This window comes from Anastrepha obliqua, chromosome 4 (assembly GCF_027943255.1).
Source record: "Anastrepha obliqua isolate idAnaObli1 chromosome 4, idAnaObli1_1.0, whole genome shotgun sequence".
In the NCBI taxonomy this organism is placed as follows: Eukaryota; Metazoa; Arthropoda; class Insecta; order Diptera; family Tephritidae; genus Anastrepha; species Anastrepha obliqua.
In genome coordinates, this window is record NC_072895.1 from 71,214,171 (window position 1) to 71,231,135 (window position 16,965).

Sequence of the window (16,965 nt, forward strand, 5' to 3'; positions counted from 1 at the left end):
TTTACATCACTTTTTGAATATGATATCGCGCAAGTGGTCGCCATTAGCTCGTATAGCGTAATGTGCCCGTTTTTCGGCGTTTTCCATAGTTTTGGCCAGCGTCTCGGCCGATATGGCGGCTATTTCCCGTCGGATATTGGCCTTAAGTGCGCCTAGTGTCTTTGGCTTGTTGACGTAAACCTTAGATTTCAAATAGCCCCAAAGAAAAAAGTCCGGTGGCGTCAAATCCGGTGATCGTGGCGGCCAGTCAAAATCGCCGCTTTTTGATATCAAACGGCCAGGGAACAAAGTCTTCAATAAGTTGACGGTGGCTCGTGCTGTGTGTGGTGGTGCGCCATCTTGCTGAAACCAGAAGTGCTCCATACCATTTTCACGAACAATCGGCATCACAAAATCGGTTATCATGGCCCGATAACGCTCTTGATTGACGGTCAATGGTTGGTGTTGACCATTTTCAAATAAGAACGGCCCAATGACCATATCAGCGCAAATGCCACACCAGACTGTAACTTTTTGGTCGTGGAGAGATACCTCTTCAATAATTTGAGGGTTTTCAGTGGCGTAGAAACGGCAATTTTGCTTATTTACGGTTCCGTTCAAGGGGAAATGGGCCTCATCACTCATAATGATTTGATGCCAAAAATCCTCATCAGTTTGGGCCATTCGGACGACAAAATTGGCATATTCCAAGCGACGAGGCTTATCGGCCGGCAACAGTTGTTGATTTAGTTGTATTTTGTATGGGAATATCCGCAAATCCAAACGAATGATACGTCGTAGAGTGGTCCGAGGGATGCCCAACTGAGCAGAACGACGATTACCTGACGTTCGCGGCGATGACTCGATACTGGCTCGTACGGCCGCGATATTTTCGTTAGATCGTCTTGGCCGCTTTTTATTTAGACGTCGGGTATTAGCCACAGTGCCGAAAGACAAAAATCTTTTGTGCATTTGCTTGATTGCGTTCTTTGACGGCGCACTTTTCGCTTTATTTTTTTTCTCCACGCACGTTGCGTTTTTACAATCGAGAAGGAATTTTGAATGTACAGCTGAACAATTTCAGCGCGTTCTATTGGGGTGTACTGTTTCATGGTATAAATCTCCTTCGACTGACGCTTCCAACGCGGTATGTCATTAGCTGATCTGAAATTACAGTAAAAAGTTATAGGGTTACTCAATGGGTCAGTTTAATATGGCCAACTGTACTACACCAGAACGAAATCGATCGAACCAACGCTGTGCTGTGCGAATCGTTACAGTATCAGGCCCATAAATTTCACAAATTTTTGCCTCCGCCTTTGTTGCATTTTTACCTCTAAAGTAGTAAAAACGTAAAGTATGACGAATTTCTTGCTTCCACTGGACTCCATCTTTGACGCGCTATAACTTAAAGCTGAAACGTACGATCACAACACTGTCAAAGAGACACTTATACTTACTGTGACCAGATGCAATAACTATAACGCAAGATATGTCTAAATGTCGCGCTCAATTGACAAAATACGACATTACTTTTTCCCCAACCCAATAAATTAGGTTCATCGATTCTCTCAACTTTGACACAACTTTGCGGTTCGGACAAAAATATTTATTATCGTGTAATTTTAGCAAGAAAAGTCCGCTCGAGCTTTAAGCTTCGACGGTTGCTTCAAGAAGGATGCTGGATTGTACATAAACACTGATAGTATAGGGTGAACGACATGAAGTGTCACCTATTCAAAACACCATAACTTTTTTGTGTGAAATTAGTTTCTATTGATTTCAAAGATAAAATTGTTCAAAAATGATTACAATTTTAATATAATATATATTCACTTTAGCTCGATATGACCACCTTGCCTTGACTATAGTCTTCAAACGGTCAAAAAATTAGTTGCATGCTGCACTAATGTGATCTTGAGGTATTTTGGCCCATTCTCGTATAATCGCTCTTTTCAGCGCATCCATACTGGCATTTTTAGTCCTCACCTTGCTCTCCAAAATCGACCAGAAGGAATACGATGCCTTTTATTTGGCAGGATTTGGTAACCCTGGGGTTGCAATCTGGCAACTGACAGCTGTATCGCGAAGTTTGAAATTTTTTGGCTTTTATGTACTCAGAACGTTTTGTAATACCAGCGCTATTTGTGTTGTTTACAGTAACTTAAAAGATTAATCTCGGTCCAAAAATGGAATTAAATCGTGAAGATTTTCGTGCGATTATTTTTTACAACTTTCGACGGGGATTAACTCAGCAACATTGCATGGATGAACTTAATTCATTTTTTGGCGATGAAGCTCCATCAAGGACCAGTGTTTATCGATGGTATGGTGAATTCAATCGTGGTCGAATTTCGTTAAGGTCGTCCAAAATCAGTTGTTGTTCCGAAAACCATTGATGCTGTGCGCGAACTGATATTGCAAGATCGTCATGTGACCTATCGTGAGATTGAGACAATCTTAGGCATTAGTGGGATCAGCATACATTCAATATTGCATGAACACTTCACTGTCAAAAAAATTTGTTCGCGTTGGATCCCACACAATTTGTCAATCGCTCAAAAAAAGGCTCGAGTCGATTGGTCGAAGGAAATGCTCAAAAAATACGATCGCGGGGCTTCGAAACACGTCTATGTCATCGTGACAGGTGATGAATCATGGATTTACGCATATGCGCCCGAAAGTAAACAGCAGTCGACTGTATGGGTGTTTCAAGATGAGCCAAATCCAACAAAAGATGTTCGCGCACGAAGCACTTCCAAGCAAATGGTCGCCTGTTTTTTCGGAAAAACTGGACATGTGGCAACCAACGCAGAACAGTAAATTCTGAGTGGCACACAACCATTTGTTTGTCAGTTGTCTTCCAAGAAATTAGGAAAAAAAATCGCCAAAGACGGATCACTCTTCACCAGGACAATGCGAGGCACCGAATGACTTCTTTTTATTCCCGTACGTAAAAAACAAACTAAGAGGTCGACGTTTTTCGACACCGGTTGCGGCATTCAGAATGCATGTTTTGGAAATACCTCATTCAGAGTGGCAAAAGTGCTTCGACAATTGGTTCAAACGCATACAAAAGTGTATAGATCTTCATGGAGATTATTTTGAAAAACAATAAAGTAATTTTCGATGATTAAAATTTGTTTTTGTTCTCTAATCCCGACATATAAAAGGCACCCCCCGTAGTTCATCGGATTTGCGTCTGGCGAATTTGAAAGCCGTTGTGTGGACAAAATAAAGTGTGGAACATGATTTTTTAACCATTCTTGGTTCACACGAGCTTTATGAGACGGTGCCGAGTCCTGTTGGAACGTCCATGGTCTACGACCGAAATATTTGCGTGTCCACGGCTCTAAAACAGTTTCTAAAACATTTTCCCGATAATAAGTCGCATTCTCTTTGACACAAGACTCGATAAAAACGATTGGGGAGCGTCCGTCAGCGGTCATACGTAGGCTCAAATTCTCGTATGAGCTTTTGGTCAAGTAAGCACGATCGTTTTGAGTGTTTATGAACTGCTCAATTGGGAAATTTTTTTCATCAGAAAAAAAAATCCAACAAAACTGGGACGCAAATGCTTTTGATGGCTTAAAGACAATATTATTGAACTGTCATTAAAACAATTTTGACGTTGCTGTCATGAGCTGTTTTACAGATACAAGCAGTGTGAACTTGGTAACACTTCATATCGTTCACCCTGTAGTATGTTACAAATTTTTTGTCGCTCAAATGTCGTGAATTAGAAAACACTCAGTGAAAAATCGTGATCCCAAGTTTTACCAAGAAGCCATTTGTAACTGCCAGAGTTTAGTTAAAATTATGTGCATGATTTCTTATTTATATACCCTTTATATACAATATAAAAATATATATCAAAAAACATCTTATCTTTAAACTAACATTAAAAAAGTGGGTGTACAAGCAAAAATACTTTGAAAAATAATCTTTACAATCGAATATTCCGAAACCGGATACACTTTAGACATCAAGATATATAATCAAATTAATCAGAAATAGCCTAATCATAATGCTCTTAAGTATCTAGGGCGACTTTCCCGGTAAAAATAAAAATCATTACTCAAATTCCGTTCGTTTACAATTTGTCAGATTGCTTCGAGTCCTTAAAGTGTGGCATTTGAGAATAGCAACGAACATTTTGAACAATTGTTACTTGATTTGTACTTGTAATATCTTCTAACCCTCAAGCACGATTGAGTTTTGTCACGATTGTGTAATTTTTTGCTTGTTTTAGCAGTGAAATCTACCGCCTAAAAGGAACATAAATGGCGAACTTCCGATTGTATTATATTACTCCATGAAAAAAGCTCCTCATAAAAACCCACCATAACACTGTCCTCTATTTGACGTTGAACCAAAATCCGAAGTAACCTCGATTACAACTAGGTCATTAAAATCTATACAGAAATTAGGTGGCATCAGAAAATATCTATTTTTGTCATTTGCATGCTGACAACTGACAGAAAACCAATGTTTGTGTTTATTTATACACGAGTACAGTTAAGGGACAAAAAATAGCAAATCTCTGAAAACAAAGCAACTGTTATCTCTTTTAACTTTGCTCATAGTAGCATTTTTCTCACAGCAAGCCTTTCTCTGACTCCTTTTCCGAAATGATATTAGCCATCAGGGACTATTTTTTTCAAAATCACACGCCCTTACAGAAAACTATATTTTTTTAATGAAAAATCAGTACATAAAATTTTTTCAATTCAGTGGTATTAAAAATATCTTCTATTCTAAAGAATTTCCTACCGGCCCTAAACATTGTTTCATACCGTACGTGCTCACTCGTTCTCACCAGCGATTTGTACAAGTAAACAACATCAATAGCCATAAACGTAATGAACGTATCAGCAAAAAGCAACATAACAGGATGATTCATCATAATTAAAAGAATTTTTTATCCGCCATGAAAAAGGGAAGCAGGAGAGAGAAAGCGAAATACGAGTGAAAGCAAGCATTGTTTACTGAATATGAAAAGAAGGCGCTTTATATATATTATTTATGCATGTACATGTGTATATGTAATTGTATAACCATTCCATGTATTTGTGCAAGCTGTATAAAGAGGGTGCATACATACATAAACATGTAGCTACAAATTTTTCAGCGCTGAAAAGAGAGTAAAGTGAATTAAAAACACGAGAAATATTTCTTTACTTTCACGGCTACTTGAATTTACGTCATTTCAAAATGGCGAAGTTCATGTGTTACAGAATTTAAAAGTTTAAGAAACTTTTCTGAAATTATTTACCTTTTTATTTAAAAGAAAATTAATTAAATTATATCCCAATGTTATTAATATTAGTAGCATTGAGTAGATCGGTGGCATCCCTTTCTAAATATTGTTCCCTTTGATATTTCTAGGACAGCGCATTCATCAAAGATGTGAATACTTCATTCAGTAGCAACGGATTAGTAATAGTTTGGTTAAGCCGTTAAAAATATGGCAGTGAGTCCTTATCGTTTGGCCAAATTTAAGACGAGTGTGCATCCTGATGTCCTGGCATGAGCAGCTTGTTGGATAGATTGGCTTAGCATCAGTTGGGTTCTGATCGTTATAATGTTGTTGTTATTTTTTACCTTAATACTACCACCTTGATCAAAGAGTTCCCGAAACATGTCCCAAAGTTCGGGAACTCTATTTTCGGTATAGCCATCAGAAACGTCTTCGATTTTTACATCACTTTCTTTCGGATGTTAAAATTTGTTTCCCGTAGTGATTTTTTCAACCCATCAAACAGAGAAAAATCGCAGGGATCCATATCAGGTGAACTCAATGGCTGTTGGATGGTATTAATTTCATTCTAGGTCATAAATTCATGGATATGGATGGCATTATGGCACGGTGCGTTATCAAAACTCCACCAGTTGTTTTCCCACAACTTTTGTAAGTTTAAGAAACAAGACTGGCGCCACAAAAATGTTTTTAATGGTGCCATCTTTTTAATGAATTAGTGCGTAGGAAATTATATCCATAGCTGACTTCCAGTGAAAGCTTGGTGACATTTGATTCCAAGTTATTGCGTCTAAAGTTTCAGTATGTTTGTGTCATCGGTACAAAAATGATTTTCGAATAAAGAGCTAATATCAAAATCGGTAAAATATTTACCGAATCATTTGAATTGATGGAAAAAGTTTATGGTGATGATTATTTATCTCGTGCCAGAGTTCATAAGTGGTTTACCCGTTTCAGAGATGGTTGTAATGACATATGTGACAATGAACATACGGGCCTGCCAAAATCAGTAATCAGCGAAAACTCTATCGAAATTGTTTGTAAATTTATCTAAAATTAACCGAATTCTTTGTTGAAATTCATCGAGTCGGAGTTGAATATCTCCAAAATATCAATTTATCGCATTTTAGCTGACAATTTGGGCTTGCGAAAGGTCTGTGCACACTTCATTCCACGCAAGTTAACTGAGGACCAAAAAGTGCTCAAAATTCAACATTCGAAAGGCCTCATTAAAGAGACGAGAAAAGACGAGAACTTCCTTTACAACTGGTGTAACTGGTGTTTCCAACATGAACCCGAAACTAAGTATCAAAGTGCCGAATGGAAGGCCACAGACGAGCCACCACCCAAAAAATCACGTTTGGAGAAGTCAAAAATCAAGTCGATGCTCATTTGTTTTAACGATTCCAGGGGGATTGTCCGCAAGGAGTTCATGCCAACGGGCCAAACCGTCAATGCAATTTTCTATCTTGGCGGTTTGAAGCGTTTGTGCCATCATATTCGTCGAACTCACCTGCGAAGGAGGAAGCTGGCGCTTATTGCATGATAATGCACCATAACATCGATCCACTCTTGTGACTGACTTTTTGACTATAAATCGTATTTTAACCATCAATCACTCACCATATTCACCCTTATGGCTCTCTGTGACTTCTACCTATTCGGAAAATTGCATTTGGTCATGAAAGAAAAACATTTTACGTCCGTAGAGGCCATCCAAAAGACTTGTACTGACATCCTGAAGCACATTCCGGTCAATGACCTGAAACACTCTTTCGATAAGCTTTTAGATCGCGCAAAACAGTTTATCGAGGCCAGAGGGAACTATTTTTAATAAATAAAGTCGAAGTTATCAAAGCTGTTTTCTGGACTTAACCTTGTATGTGCAAAAAGGAGCTATCCAGAAAAAACTAGCTTCAAAATACAGAAAGCAGTTTGCTAAATTAGTGTAGTTATTAGCGCAAATATATTGTGGGACTTTATTTTCTGAAACATTGATATATATGAGTGCTCTGAAACTTTGAAACAACTGCATTTCATATCACTTTTAGTACAAATGAGAGGTCTTGACAATTTGAAAATGTTCATGTGGTAGAATGTTACGATATTTTTAAATCTGTGATATTTTACGCTTGTGTGTGTCAATCCCAATGTTAAGTGTTAAAACTTCGGAGCAGCCGCGATTCTCTAAGGAATAACTAAGGAACAACTAAGGAACTTGAGAAATACGGTTTATAAAAAGCAAAAGCATAATTTTCGTAAGCGTGCATATGTTTTACAGAGGTAAATTCACCAAGTTCAATAAATCGTTGTACCAAAATTATATTCATCATATAGAGAGCAATATTACATGTGATCCCAAGTCCTTTTGGAGTTACGTAAAATCTAAGAAAAACTTTTCAAATATACCTGCGTTGGTTCAGCTTAAAGTCGTCTCAGCTAATGCCGTCTCTGATGCTGTCACACTTTTTGCACAATTTTTTCCTTCGAATTTTATTTCATGCAATCCTGATTTTGACTTTGTCCACAAAAATATCTTTTTAATTTAGCTACTTCCATTAACTTCAGGAAATTAAAATTGACTGGCGAGGATGTGATTTCTAGCACAAATCAGCTTTAGCCATCCTCTAAAGCAATGTTGATGGCCTATTCGTTATTTTAATTAAAAGTTGTCCAGCTTTTAATCGGTCGCTGCTGTAGTCTTCCTTGATGACAGGAAATTGACTTTTATTACGCCTATCCCGAAAAGCACCAATAACATGGATATGGAAAAATATAGGTCGATTTCCAAGCTAAGAACTTCTAAATTATTTGAGTATATAGTCAAACACCTTTTGACAGGGATCACATATTAATAGCTAAGCTTGAGGCGTTCCACTTTGATTCTCACTTTCTCAAGTGACTAACTTCATATCTTGAGAAAAGACACTGTGTCATTCGACTCGATAATGTATCGCCTTATTCTTTTGCTGCTTCCTCTGCTGTCCCCCAAGTAGTCTTCTTGGCCCGTTACTCTTTTTTCTCGTCCTGAACGATATTTCCTACAGCTTTTCTATGTGAAATTTTCTTCTACTCCCAGCTAAAGACAATTAGTGAATTAAAAATCCTCACATAAAATAGATTACTTCTAAATCTTTCGAAATGTTTCTCTCGTCGAAATAGTTCTTCGTTTTCTGATCCCTATGTTCTGAAACTATGGTACTCGTCGTTAGTTCGACCCAGGTTAGAATGCATGGTATTTGTTTGGAAACCATTTCACGCAGTATATATTAATAGATTAGAGTTTGCTCAGAGAGCTTTTGTGCGCTCGATGATATTCGTTGATTCCATTCCGTCCTATCGCTCTCATTGCTTACTAATAAATATCATGTTCTTAGCGTCTGGGCGTGTTCTTTTGTCGATGTGTTTTGACTTTGATATTTGTACGGGCTCTACAGATTGTCCGTATCTGCTAAATAAAATTCAATTTAGTGTTCCCTCACACATTTTCCGTTGCAATAAATTCATTTTTGGTGGGTATTGCTAAAGCATTTTATGGAATGAATGCTCCTTTTAAGGGCCCGAGCTCAGTTTACTGGTTTTTTTCTTCCTTAGACTTTGATTTTCCTCACCCTAAGTCAACTTTTAAGAAGTTATGTATACGATTCTTGCTGTAAGGTTTTTATTTGCTTCTATCTATCATATAGTTTGTCAGCATCCAATTTGTAGATTAATAAATAAACAAATAAATTTGTCATCATGCCTCAAATACAAATTCTAATTACCTCTTACTTTTTGATACTATATATAATGAGATCTTGATAGTAAATGTATGTCCCAATATCAAATTCAAATAATTTTATACAAGCGATTTTAGAAAAAAACTATATGCAAATTTAGTGCCACGTTCCCTTTTCAACCATATTTTACCATTAGTAGCAAACAATTATTAATAATGTATATATACGTATATATATACTACTGTCGGCAAAAAGTAAGGTGAATTTATTTGTCAAACTTCGCGGGATTAAAATTTCGCTCTGGTTATTTTTTTCATGAGTTGGCAGCACTGTTAATAACATCTGGGCCAACTTTCATGTGAATGCCATTATCAGTAATATATTTACGCTTGTGTTTACCAAACGACCTAGAGTGCATTTTTCGATTTTTACAATGTCTGATTTGATTGAGCAGAGAAGTGCCATCAAATTTTGTTAGCGGAATGAAATTTCGGCTGCGGAAACGTTTAGCATGTTGCAGAAGGCATTTGGTGATTCGACCATGTCGCAGAAAAATGTTTATAAGTGGTACAAAGACTTCAAAGAGGGTCGAGAACGTGTTGATGACTTGGAGCGCTCCGGACGACCATCGATGTCAACAGATGGCCAACACGCCAATAAAGTGAAGGAGTTAGTGCTCAAAAATCGTTGACAATCGGTTGACTGTTAAAGACCTTACTGATATGATCGGAATATCAGAAGGATCTGTGAAAACCATTTTGAAAGACCATTTGGGCCTACGAAAAGTCAAATCTCGTTTGGTACCGAAAACTCTCAATTTCTTGGAAAAAAGTCGTCGCGTTGATGTGTGTGAAACAATGCTTTCAGACTATCAGGACAAGCTCAAATGCATCATTACGAGAGATGAGACTTGGATTTATGCTTACGACCCTGAAACAACCGACCAATCAAGCGAACATCGTGCTAAAGGCGAGGCCAGACCGAAAAGAGCACGTCAAAGTCATTAAAAAATAAAGGTCATGATGACAGTTTTTTTCGATGTTCGTGGTGTGTTGCACTATGAATTCCTTCCACCTGGCCAAATTGTTAATAAGGAATATTATTTGAGCATTATGCGTCGTTTACGTGAAGCAATTCGTCTAAAAAGACCAGAATTATGGGCCAACAACTCTTGGTTTTTGCATCACGATAATGCACCGTCTCACACTGCACTCGTTCTTCGTGACCATTTCGCCAAAAATTCCACGCATATCGTTCCGCAACCACCGTATTCGCCTGATTTGGCTCCGTGTGACTTCTGGCTATTCCCAAAACTCAAGAGATCACTCTGGGGAACGCGTTTCGAGTCGATTGAGGAGATAAAAGCTGAATCGAAGAGGGTGCTGATGGCTATACCGGAAATGGACTATTTGGCATGTTTCGGGGATTGGAAAAATCGTTGGCATAAGTGTATTTCATCGGGAGGGGACTATTTTGAAGGGGATGAAATTGATTTACAAGAATAAATAAAGATTTTTCATTTTACAACCAAATTCATCTTACTTTTTGCCCACAGTTGCATACCACATTCCAAAGACTTATATATTTATATAAATATAATGGGCGCGTACATCCTTTTTGGGTGTTTGGCCGAGCTCCTCCTCCTATTTGTGGTGTGCGTCTTGATAGTGTTCCACAAATTGAGGAACCTACAGTTTCAAGCCGACTCCGAACGGCAGATATTTTTATGAGGAGCTTTTTCATGGCAGAAATACACTCGGAGGTTTGCCATTGCCTGCCGAGGGGCGACCGCTATTAGAAAAATGTTTTTCTTAATTTTGGTGTTTCACCGTTCTCTCATTCGGCTACAGCGGCCGCCTTAGGATGAGCATTACCGCATACTTATTTCCATCCAACCACCCTTACGTGCCTGCGTACTTATATGTATGGCCATGTATTTATGAGGCCCTTAATTAAATGCATTTAACAAACCCTGGTGCTTTGGCAAATTTCAATAAACTAACACATAGCATTTTTTCCAATTGCCTGCATTTAAGCTTTTTCACGCCGTATTCGGCACTAAAAACTCTCATTAAAATGCAATTAAATACCGCCGCAGTGAAGCGCATAAAGGCATCAAACCTGGAGCTCATACTCCAATAAGAGTGCAATTAATTTTAAACTGTTTAAAATTTGCATTGAATTTTATTTGCAAAGCGTGTCAACATTGTAATTACAATTAAATTTTATACCGAAACGCCAATAACAATGATGGGGATGGATAGAGAAAGGAATTTAGAAATTAAGGTCGAAGTGTGAGGGCATTCAATTAATTCCATTGAAGCTTTGACACAGTAAAACATTACAATTTTAACGACTCACCTATGACCTAGCAAAAAAATTTATGGCCGTGAAAGGGTGAAGCAAAATTTTGTAATCGCGTTAATATTCAAAATTCAAACTGACTTTTTATGTATTAGTGAACAGAAATGTTACCACATTTTTATTTTAAACTTTTCATAAAAGTTCCATCATGTTGCTCAACTTCGATTATTTCTATAATTTTATCAACATTTTCGCCATTATCGACATTTTCTTTAACAACAAAAATGCCTGAACGGAATCGACGAAACCAAAATTTCACGTCATTAGCTGTTACAGTATCGGTACCATAAACACCATTCACAATTTCAGTGGCCTGGCTTGCATTTTAGCCGTCATCAAATAAAAACTGTAAAATGTACCAAAGTTTCTATTTATTGAAGTCCATTGTTAACACCCTGTAACCCACAACTTAATATATTAAAACAAAAAAAAACAGCAATCGAATTGTTGATCGATACTTTACGACATATCGATCACTAGAGCTATCTAGCGAAAAAATAATGGATTTCTTTATCCTCTTATATACTTTTATATATTTTTTTAAGTTTTGTATCCAACTACATACAATGGAGAAAAAAAAGACAGAAACGCACATCTTTTATCTAAGGAAAAATCAAGAATTTTTGAAGAATTCCAAGATTAGAGATAGCATTTCAAAAATTTCACAATATGATATCTCATTAAGAATAAGATGAAACCATATACAAAAGTACGTAGAAATATGAATATTCTATTTTTTAATTAAATAAATAATTCATTGAGTTATCTTTTACTTAGCTGTTTTATAAATAAACATTTTAGAAAACATGGATTATTACTTTTGTCACTTTTTTAAACCCTGTCGAATGAACAGGCGTGAACTCTCTCTCTGTGCCCCAGAGACAAAATTTTACTTTCAGCAATGTATAGATATATATACCTATAAAGTACTTATAAAGGATGGTTAAGTTTCAATGGGCCGTGCTGATTATGAACTAAATACAATTTTTTAAAGAAATTATTGTAATTTCTCTTTATTATGAAAATATATAGGGCGCGCCATCTATCGTTACGGATTTGAACTAGGTATTATTTGAAGAATGGTAACACTTAGCTGTCATCTGACTTGACAGAAAATTAGTTTTATTCTTCCGCTGAACGAAAATGGTTGTGTATACGCTCAAAGAGCGCTGGGAAATATTGCGACATTACTTTGAAAATCATGGTAATGTTGCAGAATGTGTTCGAAAATTACGTACGGCAATGGGAAGAAGAAAAGCACCGAATGAAGCGTTTGTGCGTTACTTTGCGAAAAAAGTAAGAGAAACTGGGTTGCTTATTGACAAACCAACGCCGTCAAAGACCAGTGTAATGCCAACAAACCAGCAACAATTGATGCCCTGAAGACCAACATACGCGATGTCATAGCTGAAATACAGCCGCATACAATCGAAAATGTGTTGAAAAATTGGACCGATCGTATGGGATGGTGTATGGCTAGCCGAGCCAGCCATATGAATGAAGTTGTGTTCCATCATTAACCGGAAGGATTGTACTTCAAAATAAAAAAAAAAAAACAGTTTGGAAAAATGTTGAGTAGTTTCTTTTTTATAGCATTTTTAATTCCGTAAAGTTATATGGCGGACCCTGTATATATAATAAATATTCCGCATAAAACAAAATATTGGCCAAATGGCCGCCGCGGTCTCGGTGGCACACCTACATCCGATGGTCCCAATTTTCGATGACAATGAGGTATAATTGAGGTTCTATGCCGTTAATGTGCCGAACTATCTCATCCTTTAGCTCTTGAATTGTTGCTGGCTTATCGACGTACACCTTTTCTTTCAAATAAGATTCAAAAAAAAATCCCAAAGAAAGAAGTCCAACGGTGTCAAATCACATGCTCTTGGCGGCCAATTGACATCGCCGCAACGTTAGTTTATTCGGCCATCAAATTTTTCGCGCAAAAAAGCCATTGTTTCGTTCGCTGTGTAACAAGTGGCACCGTCCTGTTGAAACCACATACCGTCCACATCTATATCTTTCAATTCGGGTCATAAAAAGTTCGTTATCATCTCACGATAGCGAACACTATTCACAGTAACTGCCTGACCGGCCTCATAAACCGCACCAAACAGTCACTCTTCGTGGATGCATTGGCTTTTCGGCAATCACTCTTGGATTATCATTCGCCGAAATGCGGCAATTTTGCTTATTGACGAATCCACTGAGGTGAAAATATGCCTCATCACTGAAGATGATTTTCTTCGAAAATTGGTCATTCACTTTTGCCATTTCCTGCCGCCATTCTTACCATTGGGGACGCTTGAAATGGTCAAGCGGCTTTAGTTCTTGAGTCAACTGCACCTTGTAAGCGTGTAAACGCAAGTCTTTATGCATAATGTTCATCAACGCCGCGCGCGAGGTGCAATTGTGGGGCACGACGACGAGTTGAGGTGGACGGCTCTTCAACCACACTATCGCGAACAGCAGCAATATTTTCTACAGTACGAGCTGTAGGAGCATGCACTGGCGTTTTCACATCTCCTACAGACCCGGTTAGCTCAAACTTTTGCACAATTTTTCCGATTTTTCGCACATTTGGACGATTAAATTGACCGAAAAAATCACGAAGTGCGCGATATGCATTTTGATTTGAACGCCCGTTTTCATAATAAGCCTGAATAACTTTAACGCGTTGCTCGATTATGTATCTTTCCATGGTTAAAATTGAATCAGTCTGAAATTGGAAAATGTCAAATGAAATACAGAAAAAGCTTGACGTTTAGGTGTGGTTCATATACAACATCGGCCCTTGAATTTTAACCACCCTTTATAATCTTTTTTCACCATATCAGAGTTTTAATCGTTGGAAGGAGAGATCAAACTGAGCTTAAAAAATCACAAAAAGTATTAAACTTCATTTAAAATAATTGAAAAGAAGAATATTTTCCCAAAAGATAAAAGCAACTTTACCTTTCCTATAGAAAAAAATTACGACTAACTCATATTTATAAAATTCTTGGAAAACATTAAATAAAATTAAAATCCATATATCTACATAAATATGTGAAAAACCAAAACATTTTATTCTCAGTTTTCTGCATATTGCATCGCTGTGGAAAGACATTAAAAATTCAAAACTAAATGCCATCTAGCAAGTGCGGAAGTGCGTAGGTTTGAATATCCGTACACAATACACTAAGGCGATAGAGAAAGTTGCTCCTAATAGCGGTCGCCCCCAGTAGGCAATGGCAAACCTCAAACGATCAACTTAAAGCTGTTGATCATTCCATAGAAGGCTACGTGATGATAAACATAGATCAAGAGTCGTAGAACCAAAATGATGTGTACGCACACATATAACTTTAGAAATGCTGGTAATGTCAATAAAGGATGACCATCAACATTAACTGAGAAGAAAATTAAAGAATGGATGCTCAAAAATCATAGGTCGATAATAAATAACCTTGTCAGTAATGTTGGAATTTCAAATGAAATAGTTCAAACAATTTTGAAGCATCATTTTGGTGCGAAAAAAATGTTTCGGCTCGCACTTAATTAGCTTAGCGCGGTGTGACTTTTGGCTTTTTTCCAAAAGGCCGCTTCTGAGGTGATTCATACCGGGAAACGACTTTTTCGTATGCTTCGAGGAATGGAAAAACTTGAAATACTTTGAAGCAAATGAAATTGATTTAGATGCGTCAATTGAGATTTTTCATTTAAAAACAGAATTCGCTTTAAACTGCCGCCTTGTCGCTTGCTAAGCATATTTCATACAAATTAGAACCTCTGGCCCAAAATCTGTTGAGATACTCGTTCCAGGGTCTGACCACAAATTTCCCGCAGATCACGTTTGCCTAACGTCAAGAAGTGTTTACTTCTTGCTGCTGCGTGTGAGAAGGAAGACTGTAGACGGCTACCTTTTGGTAGGCTTAGAGTTTCTACGCCAAAAAGTCAAGCAATGGCAGCAATTTAAGTTGTACTGTACCCAGTTGTGGACCAATGAAATTGTCCATTAATCAGTTTTACAGTTCTTTCAAATGTGCCAGCTTTTTCGTTGCTCTTTACCTCTGTATGTTTTGGGGCGATACAGTATTGTGCCACGGTCTTTATATGACCGTGCGGAAAATCCTTAAACTTATTAAGTCAAACATTTTTTGAAAGCTGCTGGCCCAAATGGAATTCTTTTTTTCTAAGTAATATGGCTTGGTGCGTAACCATTCGGACGTGCGCGGGTTCACAACCCGCTGTGGGCACGAAACGCCAAAATGGCAAACTTCTGTGCGTGTTTCTGCATGCAAAAGTCTCATAAAAAAAGCATCTGCAGCTCGGAGGCGGCATAAAACTGCACGTCGCCCATTTCAGGAAAAACAGCGAGACTCACAAATAGCAAAAGGAGCATGACCAAACACCAAGCAAAGGGTGTAAGCGCCGATTATTTTTTATATTTTTTCTTTTATACTTATCCGAAACACTCGGAATGCCACATTTGTTGCTTCTTCCAATGCCAACCACGTTTAGCATATAAAACCCTCTTTATATTATTACAAATATTTTTTATCGATTTTATTAGCTATATGGAAAATCGAGAAATTAATTTTTACTTCCTGCTTCACTTTTCTTTTAATAAGCTTATTGATAAAATACTAAATTTAATGTGCTATAAATATTTGTAGAGGCATATTATTGCTTTATGCATTGTTGCATGAGTATAAAAAGTTAATGGATTTCAAATTTAAGATGGGAAAGTATGTAGTGAATATAAATTTACTGTAAAGTCATATACATGCATTTAAGAACAGTGGATGACCAAATTATTACGCTCATTTAAAAAGAAATATATTTTTCATTTGCTATTAAAAACAAAGGCCTTCGACGCTAAGCCACAAGTGCTACTTTATTTTCTTATCACTCTTTGTTTTGCTTTAAACAAAGCGTCAAGCTCGGGAGCCACATGAATATCATTTCAAAATACAGTAGAAACATTTGAGTTTCTAAAACTCGCAAGAATTAGTCGAATACAATTCGCTTTCGAACTAATCATGTCCTCTATCAGAGCGGTTATATTACCGTCCAAACAATATGAATGTCCCTATAGTGTTAGAGAAGTACAACGCACCGTTTGCATATTTCAAAAAAATTCTAAGTCCTCCGTGAGTTTTTTTATTTTATTTTATTTCTTTTGTGTTTTTTGGAGCTTGTAAATATCTGCAAAATCAGTAATTGTAATGAAAAATTAGGCATAAGCAGAACACAGGAAATTTACTCAGTTTTAATTTGGTGTATAACTTGTTTTGATAGGCCAACACTAACTAAATATTAGACATTTTTTTAATCTTGAAAATTGGGTGCCCTGGTTTTTGGGTTTTCCTGACTGTATAATTACGTTTTTTGCAAACTCTAATCCAAATTCGTTTTTTGTATAGTATTGTCATAGCTATATGGCAAAAACTGTTTCAAATGGATTTCATGGATTGCTTTTCCTCACAAAGCAATATTGTTTGCCTTAAGGTATAGAAATTTTTAAACCGGACACCGATAGACCCCCCTAATAAATATATGTGTTTATGTAAATTTGTATTACTTACAACTAATTTTTGCTAATTGGTGTGCATGAGTGAATGTTGACTATAATTTTCTTAATTTGTTTTTAATTCA

The 16,965-nt window shown here is 37.1% G+C and overlaps 1 protein-coding gene across 1 annotated transcript in view; it reads left to right on the forward strand.

The window, feature by feature from the left end:
* Positions 1–16,965, forward strand: part of LOC129245962 (zwei Ig domain protein zig-8) — a 90,637-nt gene that overhangs the window by 41,419 nt on the left and 32,253 nt on the right. The gene's annotated exons all lie outside the window — the stretch shown is intronic.